Source organism: Schistocerca serialis, chromosome 1 (genome assembly GCF_023864345.2).
Source record: "Schistocerca serialis cubense isolate TAMUIC-IGC-003099 chromosome 1, iqSchSeri2.2, whole genome shotgun sequence".
In the NCBI taxonomy this organism is placed as follows: Eukaryota; Metazoa; Arthropoda; class Insecta; order Orthoptera; family Acrididae; genus Schistocerca; species Schistocerca serialis.
In genome coordinates, this window is record NC_064638.1 from 14,204,007 (window position 1) to 14,229,533 (window position 25,527).

Here is a 25,527-nt window from a genome sequence, read left to right on the forward strand (position 1 = left end):
GCCGACTTAAGTACAAGAGAACTGACTCTTCTTACTGCGTATGTTTTGAACCATTCCTGTGACACTAGTTATTGATTCCGATGCCTCACTTCAGATTTACTGTATTCCTCTGACCTTCTTATTGACGATGCAACACAGAAATTGCATCGGAATTAAATACAAAAGGCACAATGCCGACTTAATTACACGAAAAGTGACTCTTCTTACAGTCTATGTTTTGAACCATTCCTGTGACACTAGTTATAGATTCCGATGCTCCACTTCAGGTTTACTGTATCCCTCTGACCTTCTTATTGACGATGAAACACAAAAATTGCATCGGAATTAAATACAAAAGGCACAATGCCGACTTAAGTACAAGAGAACTGACTCTTCTTACTGCGTATGTTTTGTATCATTCCTGTGACACTAGTTATAAATTCCGATGCTTCACTTCAGGTTCACTGTATCCCTCTGACCTTCTTTTTGACGATGAAAGACTGAAATTGCATCGGAATTAAATACAAAAGGCACAATGCCGACTTGAGTACAAGAAAACTGACTCTTCTTACTGTCTTTGTTTTGAACCATTCCTGTGTCACAAGCTATAGATTCCGATGCTTCACTTCAGGTTAACTGTATCCCTCTGACCTTCTTATTGACGATGAATCACAGAAATTACTTCGGAATTAAGTGCAAAAGGCACAATGCCGACATAAGTACAAGAAAACTGACTCTTCTTACTGTCTATGTTTGATCCATTCTTGTGACACTATTTATAGATTCGCGATGCTTCACTTCAGGTTTACTGTATCCCTCTGATCCTCTTATTGCCGATGAAACACAGAAATTGCATCGGAATTAAATACAAGAAGCACAATGCCGACTTAAGTACAAGAAAACTGACTCTTCTTACTGTCTATGTTTTGAACCATTCATGTGACACTAGTTATAGTTTCCGATGCTTTACTCCAGGTTTATTCTATCCCTCTGAACTTCTTGTTGACGATGAATTACAGAAATTTCTTCGGAATTAAATACAAAACGCACAATGCCGTCTTAAGTACAAGAAAACTGACTCTTCTTACTGTCTATGTTTGGATCCATTCCTGTGACACTAGTTATAGATCCCGATGCTTCACTTCAGGTTTACTGTATCCCTCTGACCTTCTTATTGTTGATGAAACACAGAAATTGCATCGGAATTAAATACAAAAAGCACAATGCCGACTTCAGTACAAGAGAACTGACTCTTCTTTGTTGCCAATGTTTTGAACCATTCCTGTGACACTAGTTATAGATTCCGATGATTCACTTTAGGTTTACTGTATCCCTCCAACCTTGTTATTGACTATGAAACACAGAAATTGCATCGGAATTAAATAGAAAAGGCACAATGCCGAATTAAGTACAAGAAAACTGACCCTTCTTACTGTCTATGTTTTGAACCATTCCTGTGACACTAAGTATTGATTCCGATTTTTCACTTCAGGTATACTGTATCCCTCTGACCCTCTTATTGACGCTGAAACACTAAATTGCATCGAAATTAAATGCAAAACGCACTATGCCGACTTATGTACAAGAAAACTGACTCTTCTTACTCTCTACGTTTTGAAACATTCATGTGACACTAATTATAGATTCCGATGCTACACTTCAGGTTTACTGTATCCCTCTGACCTTCGTATGGACGATGAAACACAGAAATTGCATCGGAATTAAATACAAAAGGCACAATGTCGACTTATGTACAAGAAAACTGACTCTTCTTACTGTCTATGTTTGAACCATTCATGTGACACTAGTTATAGATTCCGATGCTTCACTTCAGGTTTACTGTATCCCTCTGACCTTCTTATTGACAATGAAACACAGAAATTGCATCGGAATTAAAAACAAAAGGCACAATGCCGACTTAAGTACAAGAAAACTGACTCATCTTACTGTCTATGTTTGAAACATTCCTGTGACTCTAGTTACAGATTCCGATGCTTCACTTCAGGTTTACTGTATAACTCTGACCTTCTTATTGACGATGAAATACAGAAATTGCATCGGAATTAAATACAAAATGCAAAATGCCGACTTAAGTACTAGAAAACTGACTCTTCTTTACTGTCTATGCTTTGAACCATTCCTGTGACACTAGCTATATATTCCGATGCATCACTTCACGTTTACTGTATCCCTCTGACCTTCATATTGACGATGAAACACAGAAATTGCATCGGAGTTAAATACAAAAGGAACAATGCCGACTTAAGTACAAGAAAACTGCCTCTTCTTACAGTCTATGATTTGAACCATTCCGGTGACACTAGTTATAGATTCCGATGCTTCACTTCAGGTTTACTGTATCCCTCTGACCTTCTTACAGACGATGAAACACAGATATTGCGTCGGAACTAAATACAAATGGCACAATGACGACTTAAGTACAAGATAACTGACTCTTCTTACTGTCTATGTTTTGAACCATTCCTGTGACACTAGTTATAGTTTCCGATGCTTCACTTCAGGTTTACCGTATTCCTCTGACCTTCTTAGTGACGATGAAACACACAAATTGCATCGGAATTAAATGAAAAAAGCCACAATCCCGACGTAAGTACAAGACAACTGACTTTTCTTACTGTCTATGTTTTGAACCATTCCTGTGACACTAGTTATAGATTCCGATGCTTCACTTCACATTTACTGTATCCCTCTGACCTTCTTATTGACGATGAAACACAGAAATTGCATCGGAATTAAATACAAAAGGCACAATGCCTACTTAAGTTCAAGAAAACTGACTCTTCTTACTGTCTAAGATATGAACCATTCCTGTGACACTAGTTATTGATTCCGATGCTTCACTTCAGGTTTACCGTATCCCTCCGACCTTCTTATTGACGACGAAACACAGAAATTGCATCGGAATTAAATAGAAAAGGCACAATGCCGACTTAACTACACGAAGACTGACTTTTCTTACTGTCTATGTTTTGAACCATTCCTGTGACACTAGTTATAGATTCCGATGATTCACTTCAGGTTTACTGTATCCCTCTGACCTTCTTATTGACGATGAAGCGCAGAAATTGCATCGGAATTAAATAGAAAAGGAACGATGCCGACTTAAGTACAAGAAAACTGACTCTTACTGTCTATGTTTTGAACCATTCCTGTGACACTAGTTATAGATTCCGATGCTTCACTTCAGGTTTACTGTATCCCTCTGACCTTCGTATTGACGATGAAACACAGAAATTGCATCGGAACTAAATACGAAAGGCACAATGCTGACTTAAGTACAAGAAAACTGACTCCTCTTACTGTCTAAGTTTTGAACCATTCCTGTGACACTAGTTATAGATTCCGATGCTTCACTCCAGGTTTACTGTATCCCTCTCACCTTCTTATTGTTGATGAAACACAGAAATTGCATCGGAATTAAATACGAAAGGCACAATGCCGACTTCAGTACAAGAAAACTGAAGCTTCTTTCTTGTCAATGTTTTGAACCATTCATGTGACACTAGTTATAGATTCCGATGCTTCACTTCACTTTTACTGTATCCCTCTGAACTTCTTATTGACGATGAATCACAGAAATTGCATCGGAATTAAATACAAAAGGCACATTCCGACTTAAGTACAAGAAAACTGACTGTTCTTACTGTCTATGTTTGAACCATTCCTGTGACACTAGTTATAGATGATGATGCTTCACTTTAGGTTTACTGTATCCCTCCAACCTTCTTATTGACTATGAAACACAGAAATTGCATCGGAATTAAATAGAAAAAGCACAATGCCGAAATAAGTACAAGAAAACTGACCCTTCTTACTGTCTATGTTTTGAACCATTTCAGTGACACTAAATATTGATTCCGATGCTTCACTTCAGGTATACCGTATCCCTCTGACCCTCTTATTGACGATGAAACACTGAAATTGCATCGGAATTAAATACAAAAGGCACAATGCGTACTTAAGTTCAAGAAAACTGACTCTTCTTACTGCCTAAGATATGAACCATTCCTGTGACATTAGTTATAGATTCCGATGCTTCACTTCAGGTTTACCGTATCCCTCCGACCTTCTTATTGACGATGAAACACAGAAATTGCATCGGAATTAAATGGAAAAGGCACAATGCCGACTTAACTACACGAAAACTGACTTTTCTTACTGTCTATGTTGTGAACCATTCCTGTGACACTAGTTAAAGTTTCCGATGCTTCACTTCAGGTTTACTGTATCCCTCTGACCTTCTTATTGACGATGAAACACAGAAACTGCAACAGAATTGTATACAAAAGGCACAATGCCGACCTAAGTTCAAGAAAACTGACTCTTCTTACTTTCTATGTTTTGAACCATTCCTGTGTCACTAGTTATAGATTCCGATGATTCACTTCAGCTTTACTGTATTCCTCTGACCTTCTTATTGACGATGAAACACAGAAATTGCATCGGAATTAAATACAAAAGGCACAATGCCGACTTAAGTACAAGAAAACAGACTCTTCTTACTGTCAATATTTTGAACTATTCATGTGACACTAGTAATAGATTCCGATGCTTCACTTCTGGTTTACTGTATCCCTCTGACCTTCTTATTGACGATGAAACATAGAAATTGCATCGGAATCAAATACAAAAGGCACAATGCCGACTTAAGTACAAGAAAACTGACTCTTCTTACTGTCAATGTTTTGAACCATTCCTGTGACACTAGTTATAGATTCCGATGCTTCACTTCCGATTTACTGTATCCCTCTGACCTTCTTATTGACGATGAAACACAGAAATAGCTTCGGAATTAAATAAAAAAGGCACAATGCCGACTTAAGTACAAGATAACTGACTCTTCTTACTGTCTATGTGTTGAACCATTCATGTGACACTTGTTATAGATTCCGATGCTTCACTTCATTTTTACTGTATCCCTCTGACCTTCTTATTGACGATGAATCACAGAAATTGCATCGGAATTAAATACAAAAGGCACAATGCCGACTTAAGTACAAGGAAACTGACTCCTCTTACTGTCTATGTTTTAACCACTCCTGTGACACTAGTTATAGATTCCGATTCTTCACTCCAGGTTTACTGTATCCCTCTGTCCTTCTTATTGACGAGGAAGGACAGAAATTGCTTTGGAATTAAATACAAAAGGCACAATGCCGACTTATAAACAAGAAAACTGACTCCTCTTACTGTCTATGTTTTGAACCATTCCAGTGACACTAGTTATAGATTCCGATGCTTCACTTCAGGTTTACTGTATCCCTCTGACCATCATATTGACGATGAAACACAGAAATTGCATTGGAGTTAAATACAAAAGGAACAATGCCGACTTAAGTACAAGAAAACTTCCTCTTCTTACAGTCTATGATTTGAACAATTCCTGTGACACTAGTTATAGATTCCGATGCTTCAGTTCATTTTTACTGTATCCCTCTGACCCTCTTATTGACGATGAAACACTGAAATTGCATCGGAATTAAATACAAAAGGCACAATGCCGACTTAAGTACAAGGAAACTGACTCTTCTTACTGTCTATGTTTTAACCACTCCTGTGACACTAGTTATGGATTCCGATTCCTCACTCCAGGTGTACTGTATCCCTCTGTCCTTCTTATTGACGAGGAAACACAGAAATTGCATCGGAATTGAATACAAAAGGCATAATGCCGACTTAAGAACAAGAAAACTGGTTCTTCTTACTGTCTATGTTTTGAACCATTCCAGTGACACTAGTTATAGATTACGATGCTTCACTTCAGGTTTACTGTATAACTCTGACCTCCTTATTGACGATGAAATACAGAAATTGCATCGGAATTAAATACAAAATGCACAATGGTGACTGAAGTACAAGGAAACTGACTCTTCTTACTGTCTATGTTTTAACCACTCCTGTGACACTAGTTTTAGATTCCGATTCTTCACTCCAGGTTTACTGTATCCCGCTGTCCTTCTTATTGACGAGGAAACACAGAAATTGCATCGGAATTAAATACAAAAGGCACAATGCCGACTTAAGAACAAGAAAACTGACTCTTCTTACTGTCTATGTTTTGAACCATTCCAGTGACACTAGTTATAGATTCTGATGCTTCACTTCAGGTTTACTGTATCCCTCTGACCTTCATATTGACGATGAAACACAGAAATTGCATTGGAGTTAAATACAAAAGGAACAATGCCGACTTAAGTACAAGAAAACTGCCACTTCTTACAGTCTATGATTTGAACCATTCCTGTGACACTAGTTGTAGATTCCGATGCTTCACTTCATTTTTACTGTATCCCTCTGACCTTCTTATTGACGATGAATCACAGAAATTGCATCGGAATCAAATACAAAAGGCACAATGCCGACTTAAGTACACGAAAACTGACTCTTCTTACTGTCTATGTTTTGAACCATTCCTGTGACACTAGTTATAGATTCCGATGCTTCACTTCAGGTTTACTGTATCCCTCTTACCTTCATATTGACGATGAAACACAGAAATTGGATTGGAGTTAAATACAAAAGGAACATTGCCGACTTAAGTACAAGAAAACTACCTCTTCATACAGTCTATGATTTGAACCATTCCTGTGACACTAGTTATAGATTCCGATGCTTCACTTCATTTTTACTGTATCCCTCTGACCTTCTTATTGTCTATGAAACACGGAAATTGCATCGCAATTAAATAGAAAAGGCAGAATGCCGAATTAAGTACAAGAAAACTGACCCTTCTTACTGTCTATGTTTTGAACCATTTCTGTGACACTAAACATTGATTCCGATGCTTCACTATAGGTATACTGTATCCCTCTGACCCTCTTATTGACGATGAAACACACAAATTGCATCGGAATTAAATAGAAAAGGCACAATGTCGACTTATGTACAAGTAAACTGACTCTTCTTACTGTCTATGTTTGAACCATTCATGTGACACTAGTTATAGATTCCGATGCTTCACTTCAGGTTTACTGTATAACTCTGACCTCCTTATTGACGATGAAATACAGAAATTGCATCGGAATTAAATACAAAATGCACAATGGTGATTGAAGTACAAGGAAACTGACTCTTCTTACTGTCTATGTTTTGAACCATTCCTGTGACACTAGTTATAGTTGCCGATTCTTCACTTCAGGTTTACTGCATCCCTCTGACCTTCTTGTTGTTGATGAAACACAGAAATTGCATCGGAATTAAATACAAAAGGCACAAAGCCGACTTGAGTACAAGAAAACTGACTCATCTTACTGTCTATGTTTTGATCCATTCCTGTGACACTAGTTATAGATTCCGATGCTTCACTTCAGGTTTACTGTATCCCTCTGACCTTCTTATTGACGATGAAACATAGAAATTGCATCGGAATTAAATAGAAAATGAACAATGCCGACTTAAGTACAAGAATACTGACTCTTCTTACTGTCTATGTTCAGAACCATTCCTGTGACACTAGTTATAGATGCCGATGCTTCACTTCAGGATTACTGTATCCCTCTGACCTTCTTATTAACGATGAAACACAGAGATTGCATCGGAATTGAATAGAAAAGGCACAATGCCGAATTAAGTACAAGAAAACTGACTCTTCTTACTGTCTATGTTTTGAACCATTCATTCGACACTAGTTATAGATTCCGATGCATCACTACAGGTTTACTGTATCCCTCTGACCATCTTATTGACGATGAAACACAGAAATCGCATCGGAATGAAATACAAAAGGCACAATGCCTACTTAAGTTCAAGAAAACTGACCCTTCTTACTGTCTAAGATATGAACCATTCCTGTGACACTAGTTATAGATTCCGATGCTTCACTTCAGGTTTACCGTATCCCTCCGACCTTCTTATTGACGATGAAACACAGAAATTGCATCGGAATTAAATAGAAAAGGCACAATGCCGACTTAACTACACGAAAACTGACTTTTCTTACTGTCTATGTTGTGAACCATTCCTGTGACACTAGTTAAAGAATCCGATGCTTCACCTCAGGTTTACTGTATCCCTCTGACCTTCTTATTGACGATGAAACACAGAAATTGCATCGGAATTAAATACAAAAGGCACAATGCCGACTTAAGTACAAGATAACTGACTCTTCTTACTGTCTATGTGTTGAACCATTCATGTGACACTAGTTATAGATTCCGATGCTTCACTTCGTTTTTACTGTATCGCTCTGACCTTCTTATTGACGATGAATCACAGAAATTGCATCGGAATTAAATACAAAAGGCACAATGCCGACTTAAGTACAAGGAAACTGACTCTTCTTACTGTCTATGTTTTAACCACTCCTGTGACACTAGTTATAGATTCCGATTCTTCACTCCAGGTTTACTGTATCCCTCTGTCCTTCTTATTGACGATTAAACACAGAAATTGCATCGGAATTAAATACAAAAGGCACAATGCCGACTTCAGAACAAGAAAACTGACTCTTCTTACTGTCTATGTTTTGTACCATTCCAGTGACACTAGTTATAGATTCCGATGCTTCACTTCAGGTTTACTGTATCCCTCTGACCATCATATTGACGATGAAACACAGAAATTGCATTGGAGTTAAACACAAAAGGAACAATGCCGACGTAAGTACAAGAAAACTGCCTCTTCTTACAGTCTATGATTTGAACCATTCCTGTGACACTAGTTATAGATTCCGATGCTTCACTTCATTTTTACTGTATCCCTCTGACCTTCTTATTGACGATGAATCACAGAAATTGCATCGGAATTAAATAGAAAAGGCACAATGCCGACTTAAGTACAAGAAAACTGACTCTTCTTAATGTCTATGTTTTGAACCATTCCTGTGACACTAGTTATAGATTCCGATGCTTCACTTCAGGTTTACTGTATCCCTCTGACCCTCTTATTGACGATGAAACACTGAAATTGCATCGGAATTAAATACAAAAGGCACAATGCCGACTTAAGTACAAGGAAACTGACTCTTCTTACTGTCTATGTTTTAACCACTCCTGTGACACTAGTTATAGATTCCGAGTCTTCACTCCAGGTTTACTGTATCCCACTGTCCTTCTTATTGACGAGGAAACACAGAAATTGCATCGGAATTAAATACGAAAGGCACAATGCCGACTTAAGAACAAGAAAACTGACTCTTCTTACTGTCTATGTTTTGAACCATTCCTGTGACACTAAATATTGATTCCGATGCCTCACTTCAGGATTACTGTATCCCTCTGACCTTCTTATTGACGATGAAACACAGAGATTGCATCGGAATTGAATAGAATAGGCACAATGCCGAATTAAGTACAAGAAAACTGACTCTTCTTACTGTCTATGTTTTGAACCATTCATGTGACACTAGTTATAGATTCCGATGCTTCACTTCAAGTTTACTGTATCCCTCTGACCTTCTTATTGACGATGAAACACAGAAATCGCATCGGAATTAAATACAAAAGGCACAATGCCTACTTAAGTTCAAGAAAACTGACTCTTCTTACTGTCTAAGATATGAACCATTCCTGTGACACTAGTTATAGATTCCGATGCTTCACTTCAGGTTTACCGTATTCCTCGGACCTTCTTATTGACGATGAAACACAGAAATTGCATCGGAATTAAATATAAGAGGCACAATGCCGACTTAACTACACGAAAACTGACTTTTCTTACTGTCTATGTTGTGAACCATTCCTGTGACACTAGTTAAAGATTCCGATGCTTCACCTCAGGTTTACTGTATCCCTCTGACCTTCTTATTGACGATGAAACACAGAAACTGCAACAGAATTATATACAAAAGGCACAATGCCGACCTAAGTTCAAGAAAACTGACTCTTTTTACTGTCTATGTTTTGAACCATTCCTGTGTCACTAGTTATAGATTCCGATGATTCACTTCAGGTTTACTGTATCCCTCTGACCTTCTTATTGACGATGAAACACAGAAATTGCATCGGAATTAAATACAAAAGGCACAATGCCGACTTAAGTACAAGAAAGCTCACTCCTATTACTGTCTATATTTTGAACTATTCATGTGACACTAGTAATAGATTCCGATGTTTCACTTCTGGTTTACTGTATCCCTCTGACCTTCTTATTGACGATGAAACATAGAAATTGCATCGGAAATTAATACAAAAGGCACAATGCCGACTTAAGTACAAGATAACTGACTCTTCTTACTGTCTATGTGTTGAACCATTCATGTGACACTAGTTATAGATTCCGATGCTTCACTTCCGGTTTACTGTATCCCCCTGACCTTCTTATTGACGATGAAACACAGAAATAGCTTCGGAATTAAAAACAAAAGGCACAATGCCGACTTAAGTACAAGATAACTGACTCTTCTTACTGTCTATGTGTTGAACCATTCATGTGACACTAGTTATAGATTCCGATGCTTCACTTCGTTTTTACTGTATCGCTCTGACCTTCTTATTGACGATGAATCACAGAAATTGCATCGGAATTAAATACAAAAGGCACAATGCCGACTTAAGTACAAGGAAACTGACTCTTCTTACTGTCTATGTTTTAACCACTCCTGTGACACTAGTTATAGATTCCGATTCTTCACTCCAGGTTTACTGTATCCCTCTGTCCTTCTTATTGACGATTAAACACAGAAATTGCATCGGAATTAAATACAAAAGGCACAATCCCGACTTCAGAACAAGAAAACTGACTCTTCTTACTGTCTATGTTTTGTACCATTCCAGTGACACTAGTTATAGATTCCGATGCTTCACTTCAGGTTTACTGTATCCCTCTGACCATCATATTGACGATGGAACACAGAAATTGCATTGGAGTTAAACACAAAAGGAACAATGCCGACTTAAGTACAAGAAAACTGCCTCTTCTTACAGTCTATGAATTGAACCATTCCTGTGACACTAGTTACAGATTCCGATGCTTCACTTCATTTTTACTGTATCCCTCTGACCTTCTTATTGACGATGAATCACAGAAATTGCATCGGAATTAAATAGAAAAGGCACAATGCCGACTTAAGAACAAGAAAACTGACTCTTCTTACTGTCTATGTTTTGAACCATTCCAGTGACACTAGTTATAGATTCTGATGCTTCACTTCAGGTTTACTGTATCCCTCTGACCTTCATATTGACGATGAAACACAGAAATTGCATCGGAGTCAAATACATAAGGCACAATACCGACTCAAGTACAAGAAGACTGCCTCTTCTTACAGTCTACGCTTTGAACCATTCCTGTGACACTAGTTATTGATTCCGATGCTTCACTTCAGTTTTACTGTATCCCTCTGACCGTCTTATTGACGATGAATCACAGAAATTGCATCGGAATTAAATACAAAAGGCACATTGCTGACTTAAGTACAAGAAAACTGACTCTTCTTACGGTCTATGTTTTGAACCATTCCTGTGACACTAGTTATAGATTCCGATGCTTCACTTCAGGTTTACTGTATCCCTCTGACCTTCATATTGACGATGAAAGACAGAAATTGCATTGGAGTTAAATACAAAAGGAACAATGCCAACTTAAGTACAAGAAAACTGCCTCTTCTTACAGTCTATGATTTGAACCATTCCTGTGACACTAGTTATAGATTCCGATGCTTCACTTCATTTTTACTGTATCCCTCTGACCTTCTTATTGACGATGAATCACAGAAATTGCATCGGAATTAAATAGAAAAGGCTCAATGCCGAATTAAGTACAAGAAAACTGACCCTTCTTACTGTCTATGTTTTGAACCATTCCTGTGACACTAAATATTGATTCCGATGCTTCACTTTAGGTATACTGTATCCCTCTGACCCTCTTATTGACGATGAAACACTGAAATTGCATCGGAATTAAATACCAAAGGCACAATGCCGACTTAAGTACAAGGAAACTGACTCTTCTTACTGTCTATGTTTTAACCACTCCTGTGACACTAGTTATAGATTCCAAATCTTCACTCCAGGTTTACTGTATCCCACTGTCCTTCTTATTGACGAGGAAACACAGAAATTGCATCGGAATTAAATACGAAAGGCACAATGCCGACTTAAGAACAAGAAAACTGACTCTTCTTACTGTCTATGTTTTGAACCATTCCTGTGACACTAAATATTGATTCCGATGCTTCACTTCAGGATTACTGTATCCCTCTGACCTTCTTATTGACGATGAAACACAGAGATTGCATCGGAATTGAATAGAATAGGCACAATGCCGAATTAAGTACAAGAAAACTGACTCTTCTTACTGTCTATGTTTTGAACCATTCATGTGACACTAGTTATAGATTCCGATGCTTCACTTCAGGTTTACTGTATCCCTCTGACCTTCTTATTGACGATGAAACACAGAAGTCGCAAGGGAATTAAATACAAAAGGCACAATGCCTACTTAAGTTCAAGAAAACTGACTCTTCTTACTGTCTAAGATAAGAACCATTCCTGTGACACTAGTTATAGATTCCGATGCTTCACTTCAGGTTTACCGTATCCCTCGGACCTTCTTATTGACGATGAAACACAGAAATTGCATCGGAATTAAATATAAGAGGCACAATGCCGACTTAACTACACGAAAACTGACTTTTCTTACTGTCTATGTTGTGAACCATTCCTGTGACACTAGTTAAAGATTCCGATGCTTCACCTCAGGTTTACTGTATCCCTCTGACCTTCTTATTGACGATGAAACACAGAAACTGCAACAGAATTATATACAAAAGGCACAATGCCGACCTAAGTTCAAGAAAACAGACTCTTTTTACTGTCTATGTTTTGAACCATTCCTGTGTCACTAGTTATAGATTCCGATGATTCACTTCAGGTTTACTGTATCACTCTGACCTTCTTATTGACGATGAAACACAGAAATTGCATCGGAATTAAATACAAAAGGCACAATGCCGACTTAAGTACAAGAAAGGTCACTCCTATTACTGTCTATATTTTGAACTATTCATGTGACACTAGTAATAGATTCCGATGCTTCACTCCTGGTTTACTGTATCCCTCTGACCTTCTTATTGACGATGAAACATAGATATTGCATCGGAATTAAATACAAAAGGCACAATGCCGACTTAAGTACAAGAAAACTGACTCTTCTTACTGTCTACGTTTTGAACCATTCCTGTGATACTAGTTATAGATTCCGATGCTTCACTTCCGGTTTACTGTATCCCTCTGACCTTCTTATTGACGATGAAACACAGAAATAGCTTCGGAAATTAATACAAAAGGCACAATGCCGACTTAAGTACAAGATAACTGACTCTTCTTACTGTCTATGTGTTGAACCATACATGTGACACTAGTTATAGATTCCGATGCTTCACTTCATTTTTACTGTATCCCTCTGACCTTCTTATTGACGATGAATCACAGAAATTGCATCGGAATTAAATACAAAAAGCACAATGCCGACTTAAGTACAAGGAAACTGACTCTTCTTACTGTCTATGTTTTAACCACTCCTGAGACACTAGTTATAGATTCCGATGCTTCACTTCATTTTTACTGTATCCCTTTGACCTTCTTATTGACGATGAATCACAGAAATTGCATCGGAATTAAATAGAAAAGGCACAATGCCGAATTAAGTACAAGAAAACTGACCCTTCTTACTGTCTATGTTTTGAACCATTCCTGTGACATTAAATATTGATTCCGATGCTTCACTTCAGGTATACTGTATCCCTCTGACCCTCTTATTGACGATGAAACACTGAAATTGCATCGGAATTAAATAGAAAAGGCACAATATCGACTTAAGTACAAGGAAACTGACTCTTCTTACTGTCTATGTTTTAACCACTCCTGTGACACTAGTTTTACATTCCGATTCTTCACTCCAGGTTTACTGTATCCCTCTGTCCTTCTTATTGACGAGGAAACACAGAAATTGCATCGGAATTAAATACAAAAGGCACAATGCCGACTTAAGAACAAGAAAACTGACTCTTCTTACTGTCTATGTTTTGAACCATTCCAGTGACACCAATTATAGATTCTGATGCTTCACTTCAGGTTTGCTGTATCCCTCTGACCCTCATATTGACGATGAAACACAGAAATTGCATCGGAGTTAAATACAAAAGGAACAATGCCGACTTAAGTACAAGAAAACTGCCTCTTCTTACAGTCTATGATTAGAACCATTCCTGTGACACTAGTTATAGATTCCGATGCTTCACTTCATTTTTACTGTATCCCTCTGATCTTCTTATTGACGATGAATCACAGAAATTGCATCGGAATTAAATACAAAAGGCACAATGCCGACTTAAGTACAAGAAAACTGACTCTTCTTACTGTCTATGTTTTGAACCATTCCTGTGACACTAGTTATAGATTCCGATGCTTCACTTCAGGTTTGCTGTATCCCTCTGACCTTCATATTGACGATGAAACACAGAAATTGCATTGGAGTTAAATACAAAAGGAACAATGCCAACTTAAGTACAAGAGAACTGCCTCTTCTTACAGTCTATGATTTGAACCATTCCTGTGACACTAGTTATAGATTCCGATGCTTCACTTCATTTTTACTTTAACCCTCTGACCTTCTTATTGTCGATGTATCACAGAAATTGCATCGGAATTAAATAGAAAAGGCACGATGCCGAATTAAGTACAAGAAAACTGACCCTTCTTACTGTCTGTGTTTTGAACCATTCCTGTGACACTAAATATTGATTCCGATGCTTCACTTTAGGTATACTGTATCCCTCTGACCCTCTTATTGACGATGAAACACTGAAATTGCATCGGAATTACATACAAAAGGCACAATGCCGACTTAAGTACAAGGAAACTGACTCTTCTTACTGTCTATGTTTTAACCACTCCTGTGACACTAGTTATAGATTCCGATTTTTCACTCCAGGTTTACTGTATCCCTCTGTCCTTCTTATTGGCGATGAAACACAGAAATTGCAACAGAATTATATACAAAAGGCACAATGCCGACATAATTTCAAGAAAACTGACTCTTCTTACTGTCTATGTTTTGAACCATTCCTGTGACACTAGTTATAGATTCCGATGATTCACTTCAGGTTTACTGTATCCCTCTGACCTTCTTATTGACGATGAAACACAGAAATTGCGTCGGAATTAAATACAAAAGGCACAATGCCGACATAAGTACAAGGAAACTGACTCTTCTTACTGTCTATATTTCGAACTATTCATGTGACACTAGTAATAGATTCCGATGCTTCACTTCTGGTTTACTGTATCCCTCTGACCTTCTTATTGACGATGAAACATAGAAATTGCATCGAACATAAATACAAAAGGCACAATGCCGACTTAAGTACAAGAAAACTGACTCTTCTTACTGTCTATGTTTTGAATCATTCCTGTGACACTAGTAATAGATTCCGATGCTTCACTTCCGGTTTCCTGTATCCCTCTGACCTTCTTATTGACGATGAAAGACAGAAATAGCTTCGGAATTAAGTACAAAAGGCACAATGCCGACTTAAGTACAAGATAACTGACTCTTCTTACTGTCTATGTGTTGAACTATTCATGTGACACTAGTTGTGGATTCCGATGCTTCACTTCATTTTTACTGTATCCCTCTGACCTTCTTATTGACGATGAATCACAGAAATTGCATCGGAATTAAATACAAAAGGCACAATGCCGACTTAAGTACAAGAAAACTGACTCTTCTTACTGTCTATATTTTGAACCATTCCTGTGGCACTAGTTATAGATTCCGATGCTTCACTTCAGGTTTACTGTATCCCTCTGACCTTCTTATTGACGATGAAACATAGAAATTGCATCGGAATTAAATACAAAAGGCACAATGCCGAATTAAGTACAAGAAAACTGACTCTTCTTACTGTCTATGTTTTGAAACATTCCTGTGATACTAGTTATAGATTCCGATGCTTCACTTCCGGTTTACTGTATCCCTCTGACCTTCTTATTGACGATGAAACACAGAAATAGCTTCGGAATTAAATACAAAAGTCACAATGCCGACTTAAGTACAAGATAACTGACTCTTCTTACTGTCTATGTGTTGAACCATTCCTGTGACACTAGTTATAGATTCCGATGCTTCACTTCATTTTTACTGTATCCCTCTGACCTTCTTATTGACGATGAATCACAGAAATTGCATCGGAATTAAATAGAAATGGCACAATGCCGAATTAAGTACAAGAAAACTGACCCTTCTTACTGTCTATGTTTTGAACCATTCCTGTGACACTAAATATTGATTCCGATGCTTCACTTCAGGTATACTATATCCCTCTGACCCTCTTATTGACGATGAAACACTGAAATTGCGTCGGAATTAAATACAAAAGGCACAATGCCGACTTAAGTACAAGTAAACTGACACTTCTTACTGTCTATTTTTTAACCACTCCTGTGACACTAGTTTTAGATTCCGATTCTTCACTCCAGGTATACTGTATCCCTCTGTCCTTCTTATTGACGAGGAAACACAGAAATTGCATCGGAATTAAATACAAAAGGCACAATGCCGACTTAAGAACAAGAAAACTGACTCTTCTTACTGTCTACGTTTTGAACCATTCCAGTGACACTAGTTATAGATTCTGATGCATCACTTCTGGTTTACTGTATCCCTCTGACCTTCATATTGACGATGACACACAGAAATTGCATCGGAGTTAAATACAAAAGGAACAATGCCGACTTAAGTACAAGAAAACTGACTCTTCTTTACTGTCTATGTTATGAACCATTCCTGTGACACTAGTTATATATTCCGATGCTTCACTTCAGGTTTACTGTATCCCTCTGTCCTTCATATTGACGATGAAACACAGAAATTGCATCGGAGTAAAATACAAAAGGAACAATGCCGACTTAAGTACAAGAAAACTGCCTCTTCTTACAGTCTATGATTTGAACCATTCCTGTGACACTAGTTATAGATTCCGATGCTTCACTTCAGGTTTACTGTATCCCTCTGACCTTCTTATTGACGATGAATGATATTGCGTCGGAACTAAATACAAATGGCACAATGACAACTTAAGTACAAGGAAACTGACTCTTCTTACTGTCTATATTTTGAACTATTCATGTGACACTAGTAATAGATTCCGATGCTTCACTTCTGGTTTACTGTATCCCTCTGACCTTCTTATTGACGATGAAAGACAGAAATAGCTTCGGAATTAAATACAAACGGCACAATGCCGACTTAAGTACAAGATAACTGACTCTTCTTACTGTCTATGTGTTGAACCATTCATGTGACACTAGTTGTAGATTCTGTTGCTTCACTTCATTTTTACTGTATCCCTCTGACCTTCTTATTAACGTTGAATCACAGAAATTGCATCGGAATTAAATACAAAAGGCACAACGCCGACTTAAGTACAAGGAAACTGACTCTTCTTACTGTCTATGTTTTAACCACTCCTGTGACACTAGTTATAGATTCCGATTCTTCACTCCAGGTTTACTGTATCCCTCTGTCCTTCTTATTGACGAGGAAACACAGAAATTGCATCGGAATTAAATACAAAAGGCACAATGCCGACTTAAGAACAAGAAAACTGACTCTTCTTACTGTCTATGATTTGAACCGTTCCAGTGACACTAGTTATAGATTCCGATGCTTCACTTCAGGTTTACTGTATCTCTCTGACCTTCATATTGACGATGAAACACAGAAACTGCATCGGAGTTAAATACAAAAGGAACAATGCCGATTTAAGTACAAGAAAACTGCATCTTCTTACAGTCTATGATTTGAACAATTCCTGTGACACTAGTTATAGATTCCGATGCTTCACTTCATTTTTACTGTATCCCTCTGACCTTCTTATTGACGATGAATCACAGAAATTGCATCAGAATTAAATACAAAAGGCACAATGCCGACTTTAGTACAAGAAAACTGACTCTTCTTACTGTTTATGTTTTGAATCATTCCTTCTACACTAGTTATGGATGCCGATGCTTCACTTTTGGTGTACTGTATCCCTCCAGCCTTCTTATTGACGATGAATCACAGAAATTGCATCGGAATTAAATAGAAAAGGCACAATGCCGAATTAAGTACAAGAAAACTTGCCCTTCTTACTGTATATGTTTTGAACCATTCCTGTGACACTAAATATTGATTCCGATGCTTCACTTCAGGTATACTGTATCCCTCTGACCCTCTTATTGACGATGAAACACTGAGATTGCATCGGAATTAAATACAAAAGGCACAATGCCGACTTATGTACAAGAAAACTGACTCTTCTTACTCTCTATGTTTTGAACCATTCATGTGTCACTAATTATAGATTCCGATGCTACACTTCAGGTTTACTGTATCCCTCTGACTTTCGTATAGACGATGAAACACAGAAATTGCATCGGAATTAAATAGAAAAGGCACAATGTCGACTTATGTACAAGAAAACTGACTCTTCTTACTGTCTATGATTTGAACCATTCCTGTGACACTAGTTATTGATTCCGATGCTTCACTTCAGGTTTACCGTATTCCTCTGACCTTCTTAGTGACGATGAAACACAGAAATTGCATCGGAATTAAATACAAAAGGCACAATGCTGACGTAAGTACAAGAAAACTGACTCTTCTTACTGTCTATGTTTTGAACCATTCCTGTGACAATAGTTATAGTTGCCGATTCTTCACTGCAGGTTTACTGCATCCCTCTGACCTTCTTATTGTTGATGAAACACAGAAATTGCATCGGAATTAAATACAAAATGCACAACGCCGACTTAAGTACTAGAAAACTGACTCTTCTTACTGTCTATGTTTTGATCCATACCTGTGACACTAGTTATAGATTCCGATGTTTCACTTCAGGTTTTCTGTATCGTTCTGACCTTCTTATTGACGATGAAACATAGAAATTGCATCGGAATGAAATAGAAAAGGAACAATGCCGACTTAAGTACAAGAATACTGACTCTTCTTACTGTCTATGTTTAGAACCATTCCTGTGACACTAGTTATAGATGCCGATGCTTCACTTCAGGTTTACTGTATCCCTCTGACCTTCTTATTGACGATGAAACACAGAGATTGCATCGGAATTAAATAGAAAAGGCACAATGCCGAATTAAGTACAAGAAAACTGACTCTTCTTACTGTCTATGTTTTGAACCATTCATGTGACACTAGTTATAGATTCCGATGCTTCACTTCAGGTTTACTGTATCCCTCTGACCTTCTTATTGACGATGAAACATAGAAATTGCTTCGGAATTAAATAGAAAATTAACGATGCCGACTTAAGTACAAGAATACTGACTCTTCTTACTGTCTATGTTCAGAACCATTCCTGTGACACTAGTTATTGATGCCGATGCTTCACTTCAGGTTTACTGTATCCCTCTGACCTTCTTATTGACGATGAAACACAGAGATTGCATCGGAATTAAATAGAAAGGTACAATGCCGAATTAAGTACAAGAAAACTGACTCTTCTTACTGTCTATGTTTTGAACCTTTCATGTGACACTAGTTATAGATTCCGATGCTTCACTTCAGGTTTACTGTATCCCTCTGACCTTCTTATTGACAATGAAACACAGAAATCGCATCGGAATTAAATACAAAAGGCACAATGCCGACCTAAGTTCAAGAAAACTGACTCTTCTTGCTGTTTATGTTTTGAACCATTCCTGTGACACTAGTTATAGTTGCCGATTCTTCACTTCAGGTTTACTGCATCCCTCTGACCTTTTTATTGTTGAAGAAACACAGAAATTGCATCGGAATTAAATACAAAAGGCACAACGCCGACTTAAGTACAAGAAAACTGACTCTTCTTACTGTCTATGTTTTGATCCATTCCTGTGACACTAGTTATAGATTCCGATGCTTCACTTCAGGTTTACTGTATCCTTCTGACCTTCTTATTGACGATGAAACATAGAAATTGCATCGGAATTAAATAGGAAAGGAACAATGCCGACTTAAGTACAAGAATACTGACTCTTCTTACTGTCTATGTTTAGAACCATTCCTGTGACACTAGTTATAGATGCCGATGCTTCACTTCAGGTTTACTGTATCCCTCTGACCTCCTTATTGACGATGAAACACAGAGATTGCATCGGAATTAAATAGAAAAGGCACAATGCCGAATTAAGTACAAGAAAACTGACTCTTCTTACTGTCTATGTTTTGAACCATTCATGTGACACTAGTTATAGATTCCGATGCTTCACTTCAGGTTTACCGTATCCCTCTGACCTTCTTATTGACGATGAAACACAGAAATTGCATCGGAACTAAAAAGAAAAGGCACATGCCGACTTAACTACACGAAAACTGACTTTTCTTACTGTCTATGTTGTGAACCATTCCTGTGACACTAGTTAAAGATTCCGATGCTTCACCTCAGGTTTACTGTATCCTTCTGACCTTCTTAGTGACGATGAAACACAGAAATTGCAACAGAATTATATACAAAAGGCACAATGCCGACCTAAGTTCAAGAAAACTGTCTCTTCTTACTGTCTATGTTTTGAACAATTCCTGTGACACTAGTTAAAGATTCCGATGATTCACTTCAGGTTTACTGTATCGCTCTGACCTTCTTATTGACGATGAAACACAGAAATTGCATCGGAATTAAATACAAAAGGCACAATGCCGACTTAAGTACAAGAAAACTGACTCATCTTACTGTCTATGTTTGAACCATTCCTGTGACACTAGTTATAGATTCCGATGCTTCACTTCAGGTTTACTGTATCCCTCTGACATTCATATTGACGATGAAACACAGAAATTGCATCGGAGTTAAATACAAAAGGAACAATGCCGACTTAAGTACAAGAAAACTGCCTCTTCTTACAGTCTATGATTTGAACCATTCCTGTGACACTAGTTATAGATTCCGATGCTTCACTGCAGGTTTACTGTATCCCTCTGACCTTCTTATTGACGATGAAACACAGATATTGCGTCGGAACTAAATACAAATGGCACAATGACGACTTAAGTACAAGAAAACTGACTCTTCTTACTGTCTATGTTTTGAACCATTCCTGTGACACTAGTTATAGATTCCGATGCTTCACTTCAGGTTTACCGTATTCCTCTGACCTTCTTAGTGACGATGAAACACAGATATTGCATCGGAATTAAATATAAAAGGCACAATGCCGACGTAAGTACAGGAAAACTGACTCTTCTTACTGTCTATGTTTTAAACCATTCCTGTGACACTAGTTATAGATACCGATGCTTCACTTCACGCTTACTGTATCCCTCTGACCTTCTTATTGGCGATGAAACACAGAAATTGCATCGGAATTAAATACAAAAAGCGCAATGCCGACTTCAGTACAAGGAAACTGACTCTTCTTACTGTCTATGTTTTGAACCATTCCTGTGACACTAGTTATAGTTGCCGATTCTTCACTTCAGGTTTACTGCATCCCTCTGACCTTCTTATTGTTAATGAAACACAGAAATTGCATCGGAATTAAATACAAAAGGCACAACGCCGTCTTAAGTACAAGAAAACTGACTCCTCTTACTGTCTATGTTCTGATCCATTTATGGGACACTAGTTATAGATTCCGATGCTTCACTTCAGGTTTACTGTATCCCTCTGACCTTCTTATTGACGATGAAACATAGAAATTGCATCGGAATCAAATAGAAAAGGGACAAAGCCGACTTAAGTACAAGAATACTGAATCTTCTTACTGTCTATGTTTAGAACCATTCCTGTGACACTAGTTATAGATGCCGATGCTTCACTTCAGGTTTACTGTATCCCTCTGACCTTCATATTGACGATGAAACACAGAAATTGCATCGGAGTTAAATACAAAAGGAACAATGCCGACTCAAGTACAAGAAAACTGCCTCTTCTTACAGTCTATGATTTGAACCATTCCTGTGACACTAGTTATAGATTCCGATGCTTCACTTCAGGTTTACTGTATCCCTCTGACCTTCTTATTGACGATGAAACGCAGATATTGCGTCGGAACTAAATACAAAAGGCACAATGCCGACTTAAGTACAAGAAAACTGACTCTTCTTACTGTCTATATTTTGAACTATTCATGTGACACTAGTAATAGATTCAGATGCTTCACTTCTGGTTTACCGTATCCCTCTGACCTTCTTAATGACGATGAAACATAGAAATTGCATCGGAATTAAATACAAAAGGCACAATGCCGACTTAAGTACAAGAAAACTGACTCTTCTTACTGTCTATGTTTTGAACCATTCCTGTGACACTAGTTATGGATTCCGATTCTTCACTTCCGTTTTACTGTATCCCTCTGACCTTCTTATTGACGATGAAACACAGAAATAGCTTCGGAAATAAATACAAAAGGCACAATGCCGACTTAAGTACAAGATAACTGACTCTTCTTACTGTCTATGTGTTGAACCTTTCATGTGACACTAGTTATAGATTCCGATGGTTCACTTCATTTTTTCTGAATCCCTCTGACCTTCTTATTGACAATGAATCACAGAAATTGCATCGGAATTAAATACAAAAGGCACAATGCCGACTTAAGTACAAGAAAACTGACTCTTCTTACTGCCTATGTTTTAACCACTCCTGTGACACTAGTTATAGATTCCGATTCTTCTCTCCAGGTTTACTGTATCCCTCTGTCCTTTTTATTGACGAGGAAACACAGAAATTGCATCGGAATTAAATACAAAAGGCACAATGCCGACTTAAGAACAAGGAAACTGACTCTTCTTACTGTCTATGATTTGAACCATTCCAGTGACACTAGTTATAGATTCCGATGCTTCACTTCAGGTTTACTGTATCCCTCTGACCTTCTTATTGACGATGAAACACAGAAATTTCATAGGAATTAAATACATAAGGCACAATTGCGACTTAAGTACAAGAAAACTGACTCTTGTTACTGTCAAATGTTTTGAACCATTCCTGTGACACTAGTTATAGATTCCGATGCTTCACTTCCGGTTTACTGTATCCCTCTGACCCTCTTATTGACGATGAAACACAGAAATACCATCGGAATTATATACAAAAGGCACAATGCCGACTTAAGTACAAGATAACTGACTCTTCTTACTGTCTATGTGTTGAACCATTCCTGTCACACTAGTTATAGATTCCGATGCTTCACTTCAGGTTTACTGTATCCGTCTGCCCTTCTTATTGACGATGAAAAACAGATATTGCATCGGAATTAAATACAAAATGCACAATGCCGACTTAAGTACAAGAAAACTGACTCTTCTTTACTGTCCACGTTTTGAACCATTCCTGTGACACTAGTTATATATTCCGATGCTTCACTTCAGGTTTACTGTATCCCTCTGACCTTCATATTGACGATGTAACACAGAAATTGCATCGGAGTTAAATACAAAAGGAACAATGCCGACTTAAGTACAAGGAAACTGCCTCTTCTTACAGTCTATGATTTGAACCATTCCTGTGACACTAGTTATAGATTCAGATGCTTCACTTCAGGGATTACTGTATCCCTCTGACCACCTTATTGACGATGAAACACAGATGTTGCGTCGGAACTAAATACAAATGGCACAATGTCGACTTAAGTACAAGAAACCTGACTCTTCTTACTGTCTATGTTTTGAACCATTCCTGTGACACTAGTTGTAGATTCCGATGCTTCACTTCCGGTTTACCGTATTCCTCTGACCTTCTTATGTCGATAAAACACAGAAATTGCATCGGAATTAAATACAAAAGGCACAATGCCGTCTTATGTACAAGAAAACTGACTCCTCTTACTGTCTATGTTTTGAACCATTCCTGTGACACTAGTTATAGATTCCGATGCTTCACTTCACGCTTAATGTATCCCTCTGATCTTCTTATTGACGATGAAACACAGAAATTGCATCGGAATTAAATACAAAAGGCACAATGCCGACTTAAGTACAAGGAAACTGACTCTTCTTACTTTCTATGTTTTGAACCATTCTTCTGACACTAGTCATAGTTGCCGATTCTTCACTTCAGGTTTACTGCATCCCTCTGACCTTCTTATTGTTGATGAAACACAGAAATTGCATCGGAATTAAATACAAAAGGCACAACGCCGACTTAAGTACAAGAAAACGGGCTCTTCTTACTGTCTATATTTTGATCCAATCCTGTGACACTAGTTATAGATTCCGATGCTTCACTTCAGGTTTACTGTATCCCTCTGACCTTCTTATTGACGATGAAACATAGAAATTGCATCGGAATTAAATAGAAAAGGAACAATGCCGACTTAAGTACAAGAATACTGACTCTTCTTACTGTCTATGTTTGAACCATTCCTGTGACACTAAATAGTGATTCCGATGCTTCACTTCAGGTTTACTGTATCCCTCTGACCTTCTTATTGACGATGAAACACAGAAATTGCATCGGAATTAAATAGAAAAGGAACAATGCCGACTTAAGTACAGGAATACTGACGCTTCTTACTGTCTATGTTTTGAACCATTCCCGTGACACTAGTTATAGATGCCGATGCTTCACTTTAGGTTTACTGTATCCCTCTGACCATCTTATTGACGATGAAACACAGAAATTGCATCGGAATTAAATAGAAAAGGCACAATGCCGAATTAAGTACAAGAAAACTGACTCTTCTTACTGTCTACGTTTGAACCATTCCTGTGACACTAAATAGTGATTCCGATGCTTCACTTCAGGTTTACTGTATCCCTCTGACCTTCTTATTGACGATGAAACACAGAAATTGCGTCGGAATTGAATACAAAAAGCACAATGCCAACTTAAGTACAAGAAAACTGACTCTTCTTACTTTCTATTTTTTGAACCATTCATGTGACACTAGTTATAGATTCCGATGCTTCACTTGAGGTTTACTGTATCCCTCTGACCTTCTTATTGACGATGAAACAGAGAAATCGCATCGGAATTAAATACAAAAGGCACAATGCCTACTTAAGTTCAAGAAAACTCACTCTTTTTACTGTGTAAGATATGAACCATTCCTGTGACACTAGTTATAGATTCCGATTCTTCACTTCAGGTTTATCGTATCCCTCTGACCTTCTTATTGACGATGAAACACAGAAATTGCATTGGAATTAAATTGAAAAGACACAATGCCGACTTAACTACACAAAAACTGACTCTTCTTACTGTCAATCTTTTGAACCATTCCTGTGACACTAGCTAAAGATTCCGATGCTTCACCTCAGGTTTACTGTATCCCTCTGACCTTCTTATTGACGATGAAACACAGAAATTGCAACGGAATTAAATACAAAAGGCACAATGCCGATTTAAGTTCAAGAAAACTGACTCTTCTTATTGTCTATGTTTTGAACCATTCCTGTGACACTAGTTATAGATTCCGATGATTCACTTCAGGTTTACTGTATACCTCTGACCTTCTTATTGACGATGAAACACAGAAATTGCATCGGAATTATAAACAAAAGGCACAAAGCCGACTTCAGTACAAGAAAACTGACTCTTCTTACTGTCTATGTTTTGAACCATTCCTGTGACACTAGTTATAGATTCCGATGCTTCACTTCAGG